The sequence below is a fragment of the Phyllobates terribilis genome, unplaced genomic scaffold, assembly GCF_046119375.1.
Source record: "Phyllobates terribilis strain yellow unplaced genomic scaffold, ASM4611937v1 Scaffold_3__8_contigs__length_932513732, whole genome shotgun sequence".
Lineage (NCBI taxonomy): Eukaryota > Metazoa > Chordata > Amphibia > Anura > Dendrobatidae > Phyllobates > Phyllobates terribilis.
Window position 1 is genome coordinate 54,516,088 of NW_027362763.1, and position 22,108 is coordinate 54,538,195.

Genomic DNA, 22,108 nt, shown 5'->3' on the forward strand with positions numbered 1-22,108 from the left:
AAAGAGAGGGGAGGAGAAAGAGAGAGAAAATTTTCCAGCTCCATAGTTTGGGTCCCCATTGATTTCTATGAGGTTCAGGTTCAAGTTCGGGTACAGATCTGGTACCTGAACCGAAGTTTGGACTAATGTTCGGTCAAACCCGACGAACCCAAATTTGCACGGGCTGCTCATCCCTAATCACTAGATATAACAAATCGTCTTAGCCTAATTTTCCTCAGTGTCTGCAAAACTTCCACTTCCAAAAGGCTCTGGCAGCCCTAACCTGTCATGGCGCACTGAGTGGTACTTTGGCCCAACCTGGGAAGCACCGCCTTGCCGGCAGCATATACTACAATAATTTATAAACCTTTATTACTCTTGTAAAATAAGTATTTTTTGCCATGGCAACATATTGTATATATTATACTTCTGTTTCACTTGTATCAAGCTAATATAATGACAAAAACTTTCAAATGACAAAGAACAAATCGGCATAGACGGCGACAACCCTGGCACACACCTCAAACACGTCTTCTCCAGCGGTGTTCCAGGTGCGCTGAAAGGCTGTGGAGAAAATCTAATCTGCCCGAAGATTTCCTCCATTATAAATTTATGCTGAAAACATATAACTCTGCGTTTCACCTCTCCAAACAAACCTACTTTAACAACCTCATAATCTCACTTTCCAATAATCCTAAACGACTCTTTGACATGTTTCATTCTCTCCTCAATCAAACAGCGCAGGCCCCGATCACCGACCTCAGCGCAGATGATCTGGCCAATTATTTCAAAGAAAAAATTGACCATATCCGACAGGAAATTTTCTCCCAATCCCCAAACGTTATGCATGCTCTCCCCCGCCACATTGTATCTTGCTCACTTTCTGATTTCGAACCAGTCACGGAAGATGAAGTGATCAGGCTCCTTGCATCGTCTCGCCCTACCACCTGCACCAGTGACCCTATTCCCTCACACCTCCTTCAGTCCCTTGCTCCACCTTTCCCTCTTCTTTTAAACACGCCAGCATACATCCATTACATAAAAAACCATCCCTTAACCAGAACTGCACGGCCAACTACAGACCTGTTTCCAATCTTCCCTTTATCTCTAAACTCCTGGAACGCCTGGTCCATTCCTGTCTAATCTCCTATCTCTCAGACAACTCTCTTCTTGACCCTTTACAATCTGGTTTCCGCTCTTTACATTCTACTGAAACTGCCCTCACTAAAGTCTCTAATGATCTACTAACAGCTAAATCTAATGGTCACTACTCCCTGCTGATTCTCCTGGATCTCTCTGCAGCATTCGACACTGTGGATTACCAGCTCCTCCTCACTATGCTCCGCACTGTTGGCCTCAAGGACACTGTTCTCTCCTGGTTCTCCTCCTATCTCTCTGACCGCTCCTTCTCTGTGTCTTTCGCCGGCTCCTCCTCCTCTCGCCTTCCCCTTACTGTCGGGGTTCCTCAAGGATCAGTCCTAGGCCCCCTTTTTTTCTCCTTATACACCGCTCCCATTGGACAAACAATCAGCAGATTCGGTTTTCAGTACCATCTCTATGCTGATGACACCTAATTATACACCTCTGCTCCGGACATCACCCCTGCATTACTACAAAAGACCAGTGATTGTCTTTCTGCTGTGTCTAACATTATGTCCTCCCTCTACCTAAAACTGAATCTGTCAAAAACTGAACTCCTCGTCTTTCCTCCCTCCACTAACCTACCTGTGCCCGATATTGCCATTTCCGTTTGTGGCTCAACCATTACTCCCCAGCAACAAGCCCGCTGTCTTGGGGTAATTTTTGACTCAAATCTTTCCTTCACTCCTCACATCAAATCACTCACTCGTTCATGTCATCTACACCTCAAAAACATCTCAAGAATCAGGACTTTTCTCACCTTTGACTCAGCAAAAACTCTTACTGTAGCTCTTATTCATTCCCATCTGGACTACTGCAACTCTCTACTTATCGGGCTCCCTCTTACTAAACTTTCCCCTCTCCAATCCGTCCTTAATGCAGCAGCCAGGATCATATTCCTCGCCAACCGCTACACCGATGCCTCTTCCCTGTGCCAGTCATTGCATTGGTTACCCATCCAATATAGAGTTCAATTTAAACTTATCACGCTTACTTACAAAGTGCTCCATGCTTCAGTACCCCCCTACATCTCCTCCCTTGTCTCAGTCTACCACCCTACACGTGCCCTCCGTTCTGCCAGTGACTTAAAACTAAAATCCTCCATAATCCGAACTTCCCACTCCCGTCTCCAAGATTTCTCGCGTGCTGCGCCAATTCTTTGGAATGCACTACCCAGGGCAGTTCGATTAATTCCCAATATCCACAGTTTCAAGCGGACCCTAAAAACCCATTTCTTTAGACTGGCGTATCGCCTCCACACACTATCTGTCCATCCCAGTTTTCCCCCATATTAAAATCTTCTTCAATTTCAGGTTCATACCAACCATGTGTGTCACCCCAGGCCTGGATGCCACAAATATTAAAGGCTGTGTCTGAGAGCTGGAGGGAGGTTCCCTGGTTAAGGACAATTAGCATGCAGCACCTCCTGTCCCAGGCCAGTAGGGGGAGCAGGCTGCCCTATAAAAGCTGGAGCTGGGGCAGGGTTAGAGAGACCAGAACCCACTTCTGAAGTGACCAGAAGGGTTCCTTAGAGGAAGGGACAGGTCAGCAGCAGCTGAGGAGTCCATGAGGCAGAGGAGGAACTGCAGGCCAGGGACAGAGGCGATGAGAGCCGGTCCTGGCAAACAATTAACCTAACCGGACATTGGGGTCCGAGGCTGTAAAGACTCTAAGTCCAGCAGCAGAGAACCAATCTGCGGGGGATTTCATGTCCTTTTGCCTAAGAAGCCCGGAGGCTCCGCCACAACAGAAGGGACCAGCAAAGCCAAGAGAGGCCAGAGGTAAAAGGAGCCCAAGTTGCAAGCCATACGGGTGAGAATACACGGCACGCTCAGGGACGTGGGCTATTTTACCACTAAAGGGGGAAATAGTCAGAAAGAGCTTAGAGAGCACGGTAGGCCTACACCCTCACCCTGACCAGAAGGTCTTCCTGAGTGTTCTTAGGCATCCAGGCCCTCTTCTAGCTGGTACTGTTGTTGGGTCATTACCATCTGTTACAATAAAGACCCTGAACTGTTTAAGCGGACTCTGCATTCTGACCATCGCGGCCGGAACTATCACCCCCAACATCCACCTACACTGCCCTGGGGCTACACTCCTCCCGTGGGGAGTTATACCATTCCTGTGCTGCTCACCAACACCAGCCCTAGCGGTCTGTCCTGCAGCGGCGGTTATCCCTGACCACAATCCACGGGTGGCGTAGTCGGACTTTCACATTCACAAATCTATAAATAGACTACCACAACATTGGTCTGACCACCCTGAGCCACGGGACCGGGTTGCCACTACTACCCCCATCAGCACCGTACACCAGAATACCCGGTTTCGAGTGCCCCACGGCCCAGGGGGCGAGTCAGCTTTGGCGTAGTCGGCAGGATTCTAACCAACCCGCCACAAACTTTGGGACGCCGGAAGAAGAGCGGCGTGGACACCAAAACCTGAAGCCCCGCCCTACGTCCGGATGCTGCACAAGGTCCTGGAAGGAGAGAGAGCGACGCTGACGTCACCAGGACGCGACGCAAGGTCCTCGTCCAGAGCAGCGCTAGCGGAACCGCGGCCTATGGAAGAGGATCAACGGAAGGAAGGCCACGGTTAACTAGGGGGGAGGAGGATGTCGGACGCGGAGGGACCCTCTACCACCAGCGTAGCCGCTGCAGCTGTGATGCCATTTTCCATGCCCTATATCCCCGGGGCGGCCTGGCTGCCCCAGTATGCCGGCGAGTCGCATACCTTGAGCGACTTTAAGGAAAGGCTGTATAGCTTGTTCAAAGTTTATCCCCTGACAGAAGAACAGAAAGTAAGCATACTGACAGGGCAGCTAACCGGTGCGGCCCAGCGGGAGGTAAAATCATGGCCAGCTGAGGAGAGAAGGACTGTAAAGGACATTTTGGCCCGGCTGCGGGGTACCTTTGACACCCGCACCTCTGCTGAAATTAAAATGCGGTTCTGCGGATGTAAGCAGCGGACACAGGACAGCATCAGAGATTATGCCCTAAATTTACAGGAAGCCTTGGGGGCAATTAAGCAAGCTGACCCTGGCAGCGTGCAGGATACAGATAAACTATTGACTGACCAGTTCATAGAAGGTCTGCTGTCCAGCGCCCACAGAACCCAGCTGCGCCTCATGGCCCTACAGAACCCCGATTTGACTTTTGCACAGTTCAAAGATAGGGCCATCCGGGTGCTCCGACAACCCGCACCAGGTGGCGCTGTAGCTTCCCGGCGCCTTGCCATCACTTACCACCAGGGGGCGGCGCCCTATCCCAAAGACCTTGTGGGGGCCGATGCGCAGGCCCTAAACCCATCCCCGCCTGCAAACCTGCACCATCAGGTCCAAGAACTAACAAAGAGTGTTGCTACATTGACCAGGACCGTACAGTCGTTACAGATGGACCCGTCAGGCCCAATCAAGCTGGCTTCCAGTCTGGAGGATGTCCCGTGGCGTCGACGGAGGAGGATCCCGTCGTTCAGAGGGAGGCCCACCAACCATTACACTGAGGATGGACAGCCGATTTGCCGCCGTTGCAGCCAACCGGGACACATAGCCAGGTACTGTACTTTAAACAGGTCCGACCTGGGGCAGAGGGCCAACCCCCAGGCATAAGGTCACCAGGCCCGTCTAATTGGCGCGATAAGTACGTGCGGGGGCGCCCGGTTTTACCCGTAATGCTGGACGGTATCCCCCTGAGTGCACTGCTGGACACCGGGTCCCAAATGACTACCATCCCCTATGTACTTTTCAAGCAGTACTGGAGTGACACTGATATAACCCGTTATCCAGACGATGACTTGAGCATCATCGCCAGCAATGGTCAACCCGTGCCGCAGGTGGGGTACAGGAAGATGACCATCAAGATTGGTAAGGTTGAACTGCCGGCACAGGGAGTGATTATTGTGGACATTGACCGTTGAGAAAGTCACCCTAAAATAACCTTGGGTACTAACGTGCTTGAAAATTGTCTTTCAGAAGTTCCAGCCAACAGAGAGTCCTCCAGAAAGAGATAAGAGCTCTGATGAGACGGCAACAGGTAGAACTGTCTGGTGGTGAGATCGGTAGCGTGAGGATGAGTGACCCGTTCCCCATTTCCATGCCTCCCAAAAGTGAAATGATGATCTGGTGTCGGACTGCAATCGGGTTGAGAGGAAGAGACTACCAAGCCATGGTAGAACCCGTGTACTCAGACAGCAGGCCCACCATTTTGACAGCCCGGGGGGTGGTTGATGTCCGTCATGGGAGGGTGCCCGTTCGCATTCTCAACATTGGGGAGAGGGAACTACATTTACCCAGGTACGCGACACTTGCCAAATTGTTTGCTGTCGAACACAATGCTCTCAGGGTCGTGGAGCCCTTGCCTCCATCTCCCCCGGTGTAGGATAATGGCTCCCAGAAACACAAGGAGGACTGGTGCCAGAAACTCCATGTGGGTGCTGACTCCACTCCCCTGCACCAAAAACAAGGAGTCTACCGGGTGGTTCAGGAGTACGAGAGAATCTTTAGTAAGCACCCGCTGGACTTCGGCAGAGTGAAAGGGGTAGAACACCACATCCCCACGGGGAGCCACCCACCAATAAAAGAAAGATACAGACCTGTACCCCCCGCACACTATCAGAACGTAAAGGGCATGCTGAGAGAAATGAAAGAAGCCGGGGTCATTAGAGACAGTTGTAGCCCCTGGGCAGCACCCTTGGTTCTGGTAAAAAAGAAAGATGGTACCATGAGAATGTGCGTGGACTATAGACAAGTCAATCGTATCACCCATAAAGACGCATACCCGTTACCTAGAATAGAGGAGTCTTTAGCAGCCCTAAAATCAGCTAATTTCTTCTCTACTTTGGACCTTACTAGCGGGTACTGGCAGGTTCCTGTGGCAGAGGCTGACAAGGAGAAAACCGCCTTCACCACCCCGATGGGATTAAGCGAATTCAACTGTATGCCCTTCGGGCTCCGCAACGCACCCGGGACCTTCCAGAGGCTGATGGAATGCTGCCTAGGGCACCGAAACTTTGAGACGGTCCTACTTTACTTGGACGACGTGATTGTATATTCGAAGACCTACGAGGACCATCTAAAACACCTGGCAGAGGTGTTCGAAGCCCTGGCAGGCTATGGCCTGAAAGTGAAACCCTCCAAATGTCACCTGTTGAAACCAAAGGTACAGTACCTGGGGCACATGGTGAGTGCTGAGGGAGTAGCCCCCGACCCCGACAAGGTTACAGTAATCAAGAGCTGGCCAAGCCCCTCTAACATCAAAGAAGTGAGGCAATTCCTCGGGTTGGTAGGCTACTACCGATGGTTCATCCCCGGGTTCACTAAGATGGCAGCTCCAATGCAGGACCACCTGATAGGTCAGTCTAAATCCAGAAGTCACAAGCCACCCTTCAAGTGGGATAAGTTGGAAGAGGATTCCTTCCGCCAGCTGAAAATGGCCCTGACGGGGGATGAAATTCTGGCCTACCCTGATTATGGCCAGCCTTTTATCCTCCACACCGATGCCAGTAATGTGGGGCTAGGAGCCGTACTGTCCCAAAACCAACAGGGCAGGGAACGAGTGATAGCGTATGCCAGCCGGAAGCTGAGGCCCACTGAAAGAAACCCGGAGAGTTACAGCTCCTTCAAACTAGAATTCTTGGCAGTGGTGTGGGCCGTCACAGAACGGTTTAAACATTACCTGGCCTCCGCAAAGTTCACTGTGTACACGGACAACAACCCGTTGACACACCTGGACAGTGCAAGATTAGGTGCCCTAGAACAGCGGTGGATGGCCCGGCTATCAAATTTTGACTTCACAATCAAATACCGGGTGGGCAGAACCAACGCCAATGCAGACGCCCTATCAAGAATGCCCCACCTACCCGAAGGAGAAGAAGACTCAGAAGAGCTGGAGGAAGTAGAGCTCCCTGCGTTCCACCGGTATGGGGCCACTCAGTATTCTCACCGGGTAAGCGACAAAGACCTAACCACCGTCATGTTCAACCCCTTACCCCACCACGGCTGGGCTGAAACGCAAGATAGTGACCCTGCAATTCGCCTGGTGAAAGACATGTTAATCCAGGCAGACTCTAGCCCTGGCCCGGACGCTCCAGAGGAAGCCAAGCAGTTATGGAAGGAGAAAAGCAGGCTATTCCTCTATGAAGGTAAGCTGTGCAGAAGACTTGTCAACCACCGGACGCACGAGCTGACCTGGCAAGTAGTGGTCCCAAGACAAGATGCAGCAATGGTCCTGGAGGCCTACCATGACAGAGCGGGACACTTCGGTTGGAAGAAACTAGAGTTCCTACTGAGAGAACGGTTCTTCTGGATCGGTATGAGAGGGGCCATAGAGAAGTGGTGCAGGGACTGCGGCCCATGTAACCTCAGAAGGAAGGACCGTACCAGCCAGAAGACACCCTTGAGGCCCATCGTCACCAGGCAGCCTCTTGAGCTGGTAGCTCTGGACCATGTGAAATTGGCTCCAAGCCGGTCGGGCTACGTCTATGCCCTGACAATAGTGGATCACTATTCACGGTTCCTGGTGGTGGTTCCTGTTAAAGACTTGACAGCCCAAACAGCGGCCAGAGCCTTCCAACAACACTTCTGCCGTCCACACGGGTATCCGGAACAGGTCCTGACAGATCAAGGTTCAGCGTTCGAGGCGGAAATCTTCCAGGAGTTCTGCAACCTCTATGGCTGTAAGAAGATTCGGACAACGCCTTACCACCCGCAAACCAACGGGCTGTGTGAGAAAATGAATAATATCGTCATTGATCTCCTCAAGACGTTGCCCCTGGAAGAACGCAGCCTGTGGCCGGAGAAGCTGCCAGACCTGATAGACTTATACAACCATATCCCGGTGAATGCTACAAATTGCACCCCGGCTTACCTGATGCGAGCAAGACCAGGTAAGCTGCCGATAGACCTGGAGATGGGAGTCCTGACACCCGAGGACAACTCCCCAGATGTGGACTGGGATACGGAACGGCGGCTACAGTACAAGAAGGTGCAGGAGAGCGTGGAGAGGAGCCTGGCTCAAGCAAGAGAGGCTCTTCAACCAACACGCCCCTGCTGGTCCCCTGGAACCTGGCGAGCAGGTCCTGAAGCGGAAGAGAAAGCTTCACAAGCTAGATGACCAGTGGGAGAGAGACCTGTACACAGTACTGCCGTCCAACCACGACAACTCGAAGGTATGTGTAATTACCAAGGATGGAGGAGAAACCACTAGCACCGTCTCCAGAGACCACCTAAAAAGGTGCCCTGAGCAACTACAGAGTGCAGGAGAAGATCAAGATGACCTTGAACCCGCAGAGGACAAGGAAGAAATGATCAGCACAGTTCTTGGAGAGTTTCCCCGGTCCTGGACTCGGATAAACGACGCAATAGTGGTACCCATCCTACATTTCCTTGAACCAACCCACCAAGAACCTACAGGAGAGCAGGAAGAGTCAGAAGAACAAGCAGCCCCAGAGGCAGAAGAACCCATGCCAGCAGCCCAGGAGAGTCAACCCTCTGCTGACAGTGAGCCTGCCATGCCTGCGGTAAACCAAGGGACCCGCAGACAGCTGCCTGCACTGCCTGTAAACCCAGCTAGTAGCTATACCCTAAATGCTAGTGGGGAAAGCCAGGTTAGACCACCACCAGACAGTGGGTTACGCAGGTCAACCCGGAGCACTAGGGGGCAGATACCCGCTCGCTGGAAAATATAGGGTGTATTAAGAACTGTAAATAACCCTTATAAATCATTGTCAAATGTTGAAATGTTTGAAAAGTTAATTGCATGACCAGTGATTATGTGTTTCAGTTTCTTTCAGTTGACTATATGGACTAACAGGTTATGAACTTTGAGTAACCGGGACTGCTTGTAAACAATTGCACAAAGTGCCTCCTTTTGAAGCTTAACCGAGGAATGAATAAAGACTGTCAAGGACTCGGGGCTAGGACAGACCCCCACCTGGTTTAAGCTCCCTTTTGCTGGTGATATGGACACCCGGTCACAGACCACACTGTGACCTAAAGAACTCAATTGTGTTTTGTTTGTTGCCTTGTATTAATGTTGTGTTTATGATCGTGCATATGTTACCCGGTTGTTTTTGGCCAAAAAGGCTTAGTCCCGGAGTACTAAACCTTTACCAGGGGGGAATGTGTCACCCCAGGCCTGGATGCCACAAATATTAAAGGCTGTGTCTGAGAGCAGGAGGGAGGTTCCCTGGTTAGGGACAATTAGCATGCAGCACCTCCTGTCCCAGACCAGTAGGGGGAGCAGGCTGCCTTATAAAAGCTGGAACTTGGGCAGGGTTAGAGAGACCAGAACCCACTTCTGAAGTGACCAGAAGGGTTCCTTAGAGGAAGGGACAGGTCAGCAGCAGCTGAGGAGTCCGTGAGGCAGAGAAGGAACTGCAGGCCAGGGACAGAGGCGACGAGAGCCGGTCCTGGCAAACAATTAACCTAACCGGACATTGGGGTCCGAGGCTGTAAAGACTCTAAGTCCAGCAGCAGAGAACCAATCTGCGGGGGATCTTTGGCCTAAGAAGCCCGGAGGCTCCGCCACAACAGAAGGGACCAGCAAAGCCAAGAGAGGCCAGAGGTAAAAGGAGCCCAAGTTGCTAGCCATACGGGTGAGAATGCACGGCACGCTCAGGGACGTGGGCTATTTTACCACTAAAGGGGGAAATAGTCAGAAAGAGCTTAGAGAGCACGGTAGGCCTACACCCTCACCCTGACCAGAAGGTCTTCCCGAGTGTTCTTAGGCATCCAGGCCCTCTTCTAGCCGGTACTGTTGTTGGGTCATTACCATCTGTTACAATAAAGACCCTGAACTGTTTAAGCGGACTCCGCATTCTGACCATCGTGTCCGGAACTATCACCCCCAACATCCACCTACACTGCCCTGGGGCTACACTCCTCCCGTGGGGAGTTATACCATTCCTGTGCTGCTCACCAACAACAGCCCTAGCGGTCTGTCCTGCAGCGGCGGTTATCCCTGACCGCAATCCATGGGTGGCGTAGTCGGACTTTCAAAACACTGATAAATAGACTGCCACAGTTTGGTCTGACCACCCTGAGCCACGGGATCGGGTTGCCACTACTACCCCCATCAGCACCGTACACCAGAAGACCCGGTCTCGAGCACCCCACGGCCCAGGGGGTGAGTCACATGCATATAATAGCCTCGGTCAGGACTGCACACATACTGGCAGGCGACCAGTCCATGTATTATTATTTATCCTATTCAGTATATCAAGGCTGCATTATACAATATATGTACATTCTACCTTTTGTGTCTCCCCCATTTCCTCATAGACTGTAAGCTTGCGAGCAGCCGGACCCTCACTCCTTTTGATATGAGATATGTTTATTCTGTATTGTCTGTATAAGTCCCCCCTTAAATTTGTAAAGTGCTGCGGAATATATTGGCGCTATAAAAATAAAAATTATTATTATTATTATAATTATTTCAAACTTTCCATAATGTCATGCATTTGTTTGGCATCTCCAAGATATGACCATGAACGTCTTAATCTACATCTGGAGAACATTCCAGAGAAAATATTTCTAAACAAATAGGTACAATAAAACGTGTGCCAGAAACACTAGAAAATCACGTTTGTTATTCTCATGTTTCTATTCAGAGCAAGTGACCTTCTTGATCAGCTGCAAGCAATAACTGTCCTATAGCTATGTGGAACATGGGGAATTACAGCTTAATGGTGCAGCATCTCTTTACCAGAATATTTTTGTGCAGTCCCCTATGGATAAAAATATATCTACTATAATACTGCCCCTATATACAAGAATATATCTACTATAATACTGCCCCCTATGTATAGGAATATAACTACTATAATACTGCTCCTATGTACAAGAATATAACTACTATAATACTGCTCCTATGTACAAGAATATAACTACTATAATACTGCCCCCTATGTACAAGAATATAACTACTATAATACTGCTCCTATGTACAAGACTATAACTACTACAATACTGCCCCCTATGTACAAGAATATAACTACTATAATACTGCCCCCTATGTACAAGAATATAACTACTATAATACTGCTCCTATGTACAAGAATATAACTACTATAATACTGCTCCTATGTACAAGACTATAACTACTACAATACTGCCCCCTATATACAAGAATATAACTACTATAATACTGCCCCCTATGTACAAGAATATAACTACTATAATACTGCTCCTATGTACAAGACTATAACTACTACAATACTGCCCCCTATATACAAGAATATAACTACTATAATACTGCCCCTATGTACAAGAATATAACTACTATAATACTGCTCCTATGTACAAGAATATAACTACTATAATACTGCTCCTATGTACAAGAATATAACTACTATAATACTGCCCCCTATGTACAAGAATATAACTACTATAATACTGCTCCTATGTACAAGAATATAACTACTATAATACTGCCCCCTATGTACAAGAATATAACTATTATAATACTGTCCCTTATGTACAAGAATATAGCTACTATAATACTGCCCCCTATGTACAAGAATATAACTACTATAATACTGCTCCTATGTACAAGAATATAGCTACTATAATACTGCCCCCTATGTACAAGAATATAACTACTATAATACTGCCCCCTATGTACAAGAATATAACTACTATAATACTGCTCCTATGTACAAGACTATAACTACTACAATACTGCCCCCTATATACAAGAATATAACTACTATAATACTGCCCCTATGTACAAGAATATAACTACTATAATACTGCTCCTATGTACAAGAATATAACTACTATAATACTGCCCCTATGTACAGGAATATAACTACTATAATACTGCTCCTATGTACAAGAATATAACTACTATAATACTGCCACCTATGTACAAGAGTATAACTACTATAATACTGCCCCCTATGTAGAAGAATATAACTACTATAATACTGCTCCTATGTACAAGAATATAACTACTATAATACTGCTCCTATATACAGGAATATAACTACTATAATACTGCTCCTATGTACAAGAATATAACTACTATAATACTGCTCCTATGTACAGGAATATAACTACTATAATACTGCTCCTATGTACAAGAATATAACTACTATAATACTGCCCCTATATACAAGAATATAACTACTATAATACTGCCCCTATATACAAGAATATAACTACTATAATACTGCCCCTTATGTACAAGAATATAACTACTATAATACTGCCCCTATATACAAGAATATAACTACTATAATACTGCCCCTATGAACAAGAATATAATTACTATAATACTGCCCCCTATGTACAAGAATATAACTACTATGATACTGCCCCCTATGTACAAGAATATAACTACTATAATACTGCCTCCTATGTACAAGAATATAACTACTATAATACTGCTCCTATGTACAATAATATAACTACTATAATACTGCCCCCTATGTACAAGAATATAACTACTATAATACTGCTCCTATGTACAAGAATATAACTACTATAATACTGCTTCTATGTACAAGAATATAACTACTATAATACTGCCCCCTATGTACAAGAATATAACTACTATAATACTGCTCCTATGTACAAGAATATAACTACTACAATGCTGCCCACTATGTACAAGAATATAACTACTATAATACTGCTCCTATGTACAAGAATATAACTACTGTAATACTGCTCCTATGCACAAGAATATAACTACTATAATACTGCTCCTATGTACAAGAATATAACTACTATAATACTGCTCCTATGTACAAGAATATAACTACTATAATACTGCTCCTATGCACAAGAATATAACCACTATAATACTGCTCCTATGCACAATAATATAACTACTATAATACAGCCCCTATGTACAAGAATATAACTACTATAATACTTCTCCTATGAACAAGAATATAACTACTATAATACTGCACCCTATGTACAAGAATATAACTACTATAATACTGCTCCTATGAACAAGAATATAACTACTATAATACTGCCCCTATGTACAAGAATATAACTACTATAATACTGCCCCCTATGTACAAGAATATAACTACTCTAATACTGCCCCTATGTACAGGAATATAACTACTATAATACTGCTCCTATGTACAAGAATATAACTACTATAATACTGCCCCCTATGTACAATAATATAACTACTATAATACTGCTCCTATGTACAAGAATATAGCTACTATAATACTGCTCCTATGTACAAGAATATAACTACTATAATACTGCCCCTTATGTACAAGAATATAACTACTATAATACTACCCCTATGTACAAGAATATAACTACTATAATACTGCCCCCTATGTACAAGAATATAACTACTATAATACTGCCACTATATACAAGAATATAACTACTATAATACTGCCCCTATGTACAAGAATATAACTACTATAATACTGCCCCTATGTACAAGAATATAACTACTATAATACTGCTCCTAAGAATCAAAATGTATATAACAATAGATTACTCTATTTTCTCACTTTTGCCATTTTCCATTGCTTTTTTCTCGGCAGCTTTGATATTATTTCTTATGCTTTGATCCAGGAAGCTCTCTTTGTATTACCGTAAGGTGATGTGCGCCCCCTTTGGGTCAGTTTGTTTCCTCCATTTCTAATAACACAGATTATTGGTAATGTCTAACACATTCTGTTCATGGGAATCGTCTGCCTCGGGGTAGAAAGTTCTAGATGATTGCACTTATGTCCGACCTTTGCAGGTAATGTGTATGTTTATATGGACATCACCCTCCTGCGGCCGGGTCTCCTTGTCGGAGCCATGTATAATCATTTCAGTACTTTTATTTTCCAAAATGTCAAAACAGAGTGTTCTGTCCGGTGTTTTTGTCATAACTTGGGGGAGATGGCGATCTTATTTCAGGGCATAATACAGAAATTACAGGAAAGCTTGTTTTCTAGATGAAAATGTCATGTGTTGGGAATGGGGGGCTGCACTCAGCTCAGAAGACAGTAGTATAATATTGGCCATAAACCTTCTGCATTTGTAGCCTGACAGCTATGATAGCCATGATTCCCATAGAGATAAATGACTGCTGAACACTTAGGCTGTGTGCACACTTTGCATTTTTGCCACGTTTTGCAGCACATATTTGTCTCAAAAGCTAAAGGGTTTCCTGATGCCGGCAAAGTGAATGCGAACCCTGAAGTCTCGTGCACACGTTACTTATTTGTGATTTGCAGATTTGGTCCAGATTTAAATCTGCAGCATGTCAATTCTTTCGGCGATTTGTCATCCCATTGACTTCAATGAAGTCAGTCAAAAACACTATAAAGATGCAGGTCTAAAAATGATTGCAGATTTGCTGTGGATTTGTAGCATTTTTACTCCAGAAAAATGCAGGGGTGTTAATAAAAGGAAAAGGATGTAACGTCACCAGGAGGAAGAGGAAAGTATGGGTGTATACAGTGGGGAATAAAAGTATTTATTCAGCCACCAATTGTGCAAGTTCTCCCACTTAAAAAGATGAGAGAGGCCTGTAATTGACATCATGGGTCGACCTCAACTATGAGAGACAAAACGAGAAAACAAATCCTGAAAATCACATTGTCTGATTTGGAAAGAAATTTTTTTCAACTTTTGGTGGAAAATAAGTATTTGGTCAATTACAAAAGTTCATTTCAGTACTTTGTTATATTTCCTTTGTTGGCAATGACAGAGGTCAAATGTTTTCTGTAAGTCTTCACGAGGTTGGCGCACACTGTTGCTGGTATGTTGGCCCATCCCTCCATGCAGATCTCCTCTAGAGCAGTAATGTTTTGGGGCTGTCGCTGGGCAACACGGACTTTCAACTCCCTCCAAAGGTTTTCTATAGGGTTTTGCCTGAGCAACTTTAACATTCAGTGTGCTTCTTGATTCTGAATGTGCCAGGTCCTGTTCTGTTTTTCCCTGCCTGTCCGCCTTCCTGGAGGCTGTATTCCCAGGCCTGTCTGAACACGCTCCTAGCCTGTTTGTTTCTGCCTCTGGGGGCCGTATACCCAGGCTCGTTCCTGTATTTCGTTGTAGTACAGTTCCTGTCTGAACTGTCTTCTAACCTGTTACCTGTTTTGTCTCTTTGTCCGTTTCCTCTCTTTTTCTGCAGAGTCTGAACCTGCACCTAACTCCTACTCGTTGTCGCTGTACCTCTGTTTGTGAGTTTGGAGTCCACTCGCTACTTCTTTGCAAGTACCTTGTGTGTATCTGGTTCTGCCTTTCCCTTCCAGTCTGTTCCGTGTGAACAGAGCCCTGTCCCATCTGCTCTGTCTTTGCTCACCGCTTTGGCGGTTTATCTCTGCTCTGTCTTACTTACCGCTCTGGCGGTTTCTGCCCGCTCTGCTCTGCTTTGTCCACCACACTTGTGTTTTCGCTCTGCTCAGCCTTGTCCACCGCGCCTGCGGTTTCGCTCTGCTCAGCCTTGTCCACCGCATTTGCGGTTTCGCTCTGCTCAGCCCTGTCCACCGCACTTGCGGTTTCGCTCTGCTCAGCCCTGTCCACCGCACTTGCGGTTTCGCTCTGTTCAGCCTTGTCCACCGCATCTGTGGTTTCGCTCTGCTCAGCCTTGTCCACCGCATCTACGGTTTCGCTCTGCACAGCCCTGTCCACCGCACTTGCGGTTTCATTCTGCTCAGCCTTGTCCACCGCACCTGCGGTTTCGCTCTGCTCAGCCTTGTTCACCGCACCTGCGGTTTCGCTCTGCTCTGCCTTGTCCACCGCATCTGCGGTTTCGCTCTGCTCTGCCTTGTCCACCGCATCTGTGGTTTCGCTCTGCTCTGCCTTGTCCACCGCATCTGCGGTTTCGCTCTGCTCTGCCTTGTCCACCGCACCTGCGGTTTCGCTCTGCTCAGCCCTGTCCACCGCACCAGCGGTTTCGCTCTGCTCAGCCTTGTCCACCGCACTTGTGGTTTCGCTCTGCTCAGCCTTGTCCACCGTACCTGCTGTTTTGCTCTGCTCAGCCTTGTCCACTGTACCTGCGATTTCGCTCTGCTCAGCCTTGTCCACCGCACCTGCAGTTTCGCTCTGCTCAGCCTTGTCCACCGCACCTGCGGTTTCGCTTTACTCTGCTTGATTACCGCATCTGCGGCTCTGAACCCGTCTCCTAGTCTGTACTGGACCCTACCCACCCTGTGCTCTAACCTGCCTGTTCCTGTATTCCCCGGTGTGGGTCAACAGCCGTGTCCGGGGTCTGACCTGGAGTCGCACCTGGTCCCTCTGCTCGGTTCCTCCCTGGTGCACAGGTGTCGTTAGCCGTCGTGCGACCTTGGTCGGATCGGGTAAATACTTAGTTACGCCCCTCCAGGCACTCTCCGGTTCATGGTCCAGTGGGATCACTAAACACGCACACACCAGTCAGTCCGGGCGTGTGCATAACAATATATATATATATATATATATATATATATATATATATATATATATATATATACAGTTGTGCTCAAAAGTTTACGTACCCTGGCAGAATTTTTCCTTTTTTGGCCTTGTTTCAGAGAATATGAATGATAACAAAAAACTTTCTCTCCACTCATGGTTATTGGTTGGGTGAAGCCATTTATTGTCAAGCTACTGTGTTTCCTCTTTTTAAATCTTAATGACAACCAAAAACCTCCAAATGACCCTGATCAAAAGTTCACATACCCTGGTGATTTTGGCCTGATAACATGCACAGAATTTGACACAAATGGGATTGAATGGCTACTAAAGGTAACATCCTCACCTGTGACCTGCTTGATTGTTATCAGTGTGTGTGCATAAAAACTGAGTGAGTTTCTGGGATCCAGCCAGACTCTTGCATCTTTCATCCAGCCACTGACGTTTCTGGATTGTCATTTGGAAAGCAAAAGAATTGTCAACGGATCTACGGAAAAAGGTAGTAGAACTGTATAACTCAGGAATGGGATACAAAAAAATATCCAAGGAACTCATAATGCCAGTAAGCAGTGTTCAAACTGTGATTAACAAATGGAAAACCAGGTTCTCTGTTAAAACCAAACCACGGTCAGGTAGACTAACAATAATTTCGGCCACAGCTGGCAGGAAAATTGTTCGGGATGCAAAGAAAAACCCACAAATAACATCAGCTGAAATTCAGGACTCTCTGAAAACTAGCGGTGTGGCTGTTTCAAGATGCACAATAAGGAGGCACTTGAAGAAAAATGGGCTGCATGGTCGAGTCGCCAGAAGAAAGCCATTACTGCACAAATGCCACAAAGTATCTCACCTACAATACGCCAAACAGCACAGAGACAAGCCTCAAAACTTCTGGAACAAGGTAATTTGGAGTGATGAGAACAAAACTGAACTTCTTGGCCACAACCATAAATGTTACATTTGGAGAGAGGTCAACAAGGCCTTTGATGAAAGGAACACCATTCCTACAGGTGGATCGCTGATGTTTTAGGGATATGTGAGCTACAAAGTGTAGCGTCGGCGTCCCTGCCTCCTGCTAGGCAGGGACGCTGTTCCCCTCACCTCTCCGCTCCGTGCCCGGCGTCCTCCTCCCGCTCTGCTGGCAGCGCGCGCTGCTTCCCGGCCACTGTGCTTAGGGCGCGCGCGCGCTCCCCCTCTCTTAAAGGGGCCGCGCGCACCGTCCTAAGGAGTCCCCGGCCAATGGCCGGAGGACCTCACCATATATAAGGCACCTCCTCCAAAATGGAGGTGCCCGAGCAATGTTGTTGCAAAGCCTTCACTCTGCTTCAGCCCTCAGGTCCCGTTACCAGTTACCTGCCAGTCCAGAGACTCTTGCCCGCTCACCTGGGAGCGCTCACCTGCTACCTGCCTGCTAGCCTACCTGGAGGCTCTGCCGAAACTTGCCGTGACCAGCGGCCAGTCCAGAGACTCTTGCCCGCTCACCTGGGAGCGCTCACCTGCTACCTGCCTGCTAGCCTACCTGGAGGCTCTGCCGTCACTTGCTGTGACCACCTGCCCGTCCAGAGACTCTTGCCCACTCACCTGGGAGCGTCCACCTGCTACCTGTCTGTTAGTCTACCCAGAGACTGTCCCTGTCACTTGCTGTGACTACCTGCCCTTCTACCCAGAGACTGTCCCTGTCACTTGCCGTGACTACCTGCCCTTCTACCCAGAGACTGTCCCTGTCACTTGCCGTGACTACCTGCCCGTCTTCCCTGGGAGCCACCCGCTTCCTTACAAGGACTGCCCCCTTGTATAGTTGTTCAGAGGTTCCGCCTCCCAGACCCGTTACAGTTTGCTCGGGCCATGGAACCCGGTGGCACCCAAGCTCCCTCGCTCTCGGACCTATGTCATGAACTGTCCCGTCAGAGGTCCCAACAGGAGTCCATCCTGAGTCATCTGCGGAATGCCAACTCTCGCCTGGACACTCTGACTGCTCCACCAGCAACCACCACTAGTGTCATGACTCGCAGCCCGGCAGCGCCGCTGCCCACCAATACCATGGCATCCTGCCCCGGACCCCGGCTTTCTGCACCTCCTCGCTTCGGAGGCGACCCCGCTCAATCTCAGGGCTTCATAAACCAGTGCACCCTGCACTTTGAACTCCTGTCCCACCAGTTTATCTCCGACCGGGCCAAAGTAGCCTTCATCATGTCCCATCTCACGGGGGAGGCACTGGCTTGGCTAAATCCTCTATGGGAGAGAGGAAACCCCCTGGTGTCCAACCTGCCAGCCTTTCTCATGGCTTTCCGGAAAGTCTTCGATGAACCCGGATGGAAGACCTCATCCGCATCATCTCTGCTACGCCTCCATCAAGGAAATCTCACCGTGGGCCAATATGCCATACGGTTCCGTACCCTTGCTTCGGAGCTGGCCTGGGATAACGACGCCCTGGTGTCTATCTTTTGGGAGGGTCTGTCCGGCCGTATTAAAGATGAACTCGCCGGTCGGGACATACCTACCACTCTCGACGACTTAATAACTCTTGCCACCCGGATTGACATCCGGTTCCAGGAACGCGCCAAAGAGGTCACCCGTGAGAGGAGGTTTCCACGTCTAGCCCCTACCTTTCAGAAACCTGTCACTTCTCCCGCTACTCCCCAGGCGCACTCACCCGAGCCTATGCAGGTCGACCAGACCAAGATGGTCAAAACCCGTCAAGAGTTACGCCATGCCGAGGGGAGCTGCTTCTACTGTGGCAGTAAGGAGCACCGGATCCGTTCCTGCCCGGAGAGGTCGGGAAACGCCTGTGTCTAGGATCGCTCAGAGAGGTCGTCCTAGACAAGAGTAAACCCTCTCCATCTCTGTTGCTGTCGGTCTCTATCATCTGCGGGGAGAACCGTTATTTTGAACTAGCCCAACTTGACTCTGGAGCTGCCGGAAATCTCATTTCTCAGTCTCTGGTAGAGAAATACCGCATTCCCACCAAACCTCTAGCTGTACCCTTATCTGTCGCTGCCGTGGATGGGGGCCTCTTACCACATCCCATCCAACTCATCACCGAATCCATAACCCTGCAGGTGGGAATGCTGCACTCTGAGAGCATCTTCTTTCATGTTCTGCCTGGACTCTCTCACGCCCTCTTACTAGGCCTACCTTGGCTTCAGAGACATGCACCCGTGCTTGATTGGCAGACCGGAGAAGTCCTTCGCTGGGGACAGGACTGCCATAAGACTTGTTTAGTTCCCGTCCATCCTGTCCGTCCTTCTCCTACTCCAGCCAATCTACCTGGTCTTCCGGCTCCTTATTGGTCGTATGCGGACGTCTTTAATAAAAAGGAGGCAGAGACATTACCCCCTCATAGACCATACGACTGCCCAATCGACCTGATGCCCGGCGCTACTCCTCCCCGTGGGCGCATTTACCCTTTGTCCGCTGCTGAGACCCGATCCATGTCAGAATATATTGAGGAGAATCTGGCCCGGGGATTCATCCGGAAATCTACTTCCCCGGCGAGAGCAGGCTTCTTCTTCGTCAAAAAGAAGGACGGCTCACTCCGTCCCTGTATAGACTATAGAGGCCTTAACCAGATCACGGTGAAGAATAAATACCCCCTTCCGCTCATTCCGGAATTATTTGACCGTCTGAGGGGGGCTAGAATCTTCACCAAGCTGGACCTCCGTGGGGCGTATAACCTGGTCCGTATCCGTCAGGGGGATGAATGGAAGACGGCATTCAACACCCGGGGCGGCCACTATGAATACCTGGTAATGCCCTTCGGTCTCTGTAACGCTCCCGCCGTCTTTCAAGAGTTGGTCAATGACATCTTCCGGGACCTTCTCTACTCCTGCGTAGTGGTGTACCTGGACGACATCTTGGTCTTCTCTCCGGATCTCCCCACACACCGGAGGGATGTTCGTCAGGTTCTGCTCAGGCTCAGGCAGAACCACCTTTACGCTAAATATGAGAAGTGCCTCTTTGAGCAGACCTCGCTTCCGTTTTTGGGCTTCATAATTTCTCAGACCGGCCTATGAATGGATCCTGAGAAACTGTCTGCCATCGAGAAGTGGCCTCGACCAGAGGGGTTGAAGGCTATTCAGCGGTTCCTGGGCTTCGCCAACTACTACCGCCTCTTCATACCGCACTTCTCTTCCCGGACTGCGCCTATCTCTGCGCTCACCCGTAAGGGCACTAATCCCAGAGAATGGCCGCCCGAAGCAGAGGAAGCCTTTCTTTCCTTAAAACAGGCTTTCTCTTCCGCCCCGGTGCTGCATCGCCCGGACGGCAACAAGCAATTCTTCCTGGAAGTTGACGCCTCCTCCTCTGGAGCCGGAGCGGTACCTACCCAAAAATCGTCTTCCGGGAGAATGGTAATTTGCGGCTTCTTCTCCAAACTCTTCTCCTCTTCCGAGCGCAACTATTCTATAGGAGACCGAGAGTTATTGACCATTAAGCTGGCATTGGAGGAGTGGCGTTACCTGCTCGAGGGGGCTCTTCACCCGGTAATAATTTACACGGACCAGAAGAACTTGGCTTACCTCCAGAGTGCCCAGAGACTTAACCCGCGCCAAGCCCGGTGGTCCTTATTTTTTGCTCGCTTTGATTTTGTTCTTCATTTTCGCCCGGCTGACAAAAACATCAAAGCTGACGCCTTGTCCCGATCCTTCCTGGTGTCTGATCTTGAGGAGGGACCTAAACACATCATCGATCCCGCCAGAGTAATGCAGGTGGCCCCCGTGAGTCTAAATCGTCTCCCTCCCAGTAAGACGTTCGTAACGGTACCTGATCGGGAGAAGATCCTACACTGGGGTCACTCGTCTAAGCTTGCTGGCCACGCCGGTCAGAGAAAGACCCTCCAGCTTATCACCCGGCACTACTGGTGGCCTACCCTGCACAAGGACGTAATAGACTTTGTTTCTGCCTGTGTGTCCTGCGCCCGCAACAAGGTTCCGAGACACCTGCCAGCCGGTCGCCTCCTTCCTCTTCCAGTACCTGCTGCCCCCTGGCAGCATATAGCTATGGACTTCATAACAGATCTCCCTGTCTCTGCCGGTTGTACGGTCATTTGGGTGGTCGCTGACCGCTTTTCCAAAATGGCTCATTTCATTCCCCTGCCAGGCCTCCCGTTTGCACCCGAGCTGGCTAAAGACTTTATCCACCACATCTTCCGTCTCCATGGCCTGCCCCTCCACATCGTGTCGGATCGTGGGGTCCAGTTCACCTCACGCTTCTGGAGAGCCACATGTAAGCTGCTAGACGTCACCCTGGACTTCTCCTCCGCATACCACCCACAGTCCAATGGTCAACTGGAGCGGATCAATCAGATCCTGACAAGTTACCTCCGGCACTTCGTTAATGCCCACCATTCAGACTGGATGGATCTCCTGCCATGGGCCGAATTCCCTTACAATAATCACGAGAGCGAATCTTCCTCCAAATCCCCGTTTTTTGTAGTCTTCGGTCAGCATCCTCGGATCCCATTTCCCGTCTCCACCTCGGTGGACAATCCGGCTGCGGAATCTCTCGTTAGCAAATTTTCCTCCATTTGGGAGAGTACCCGATCCGCACTCCTTCAGTCGTCCGAGCGGATGAAAAAAACGCTGACAAAAAACGCCTGGATCCTCCACAATTCCGTCCTGGAGA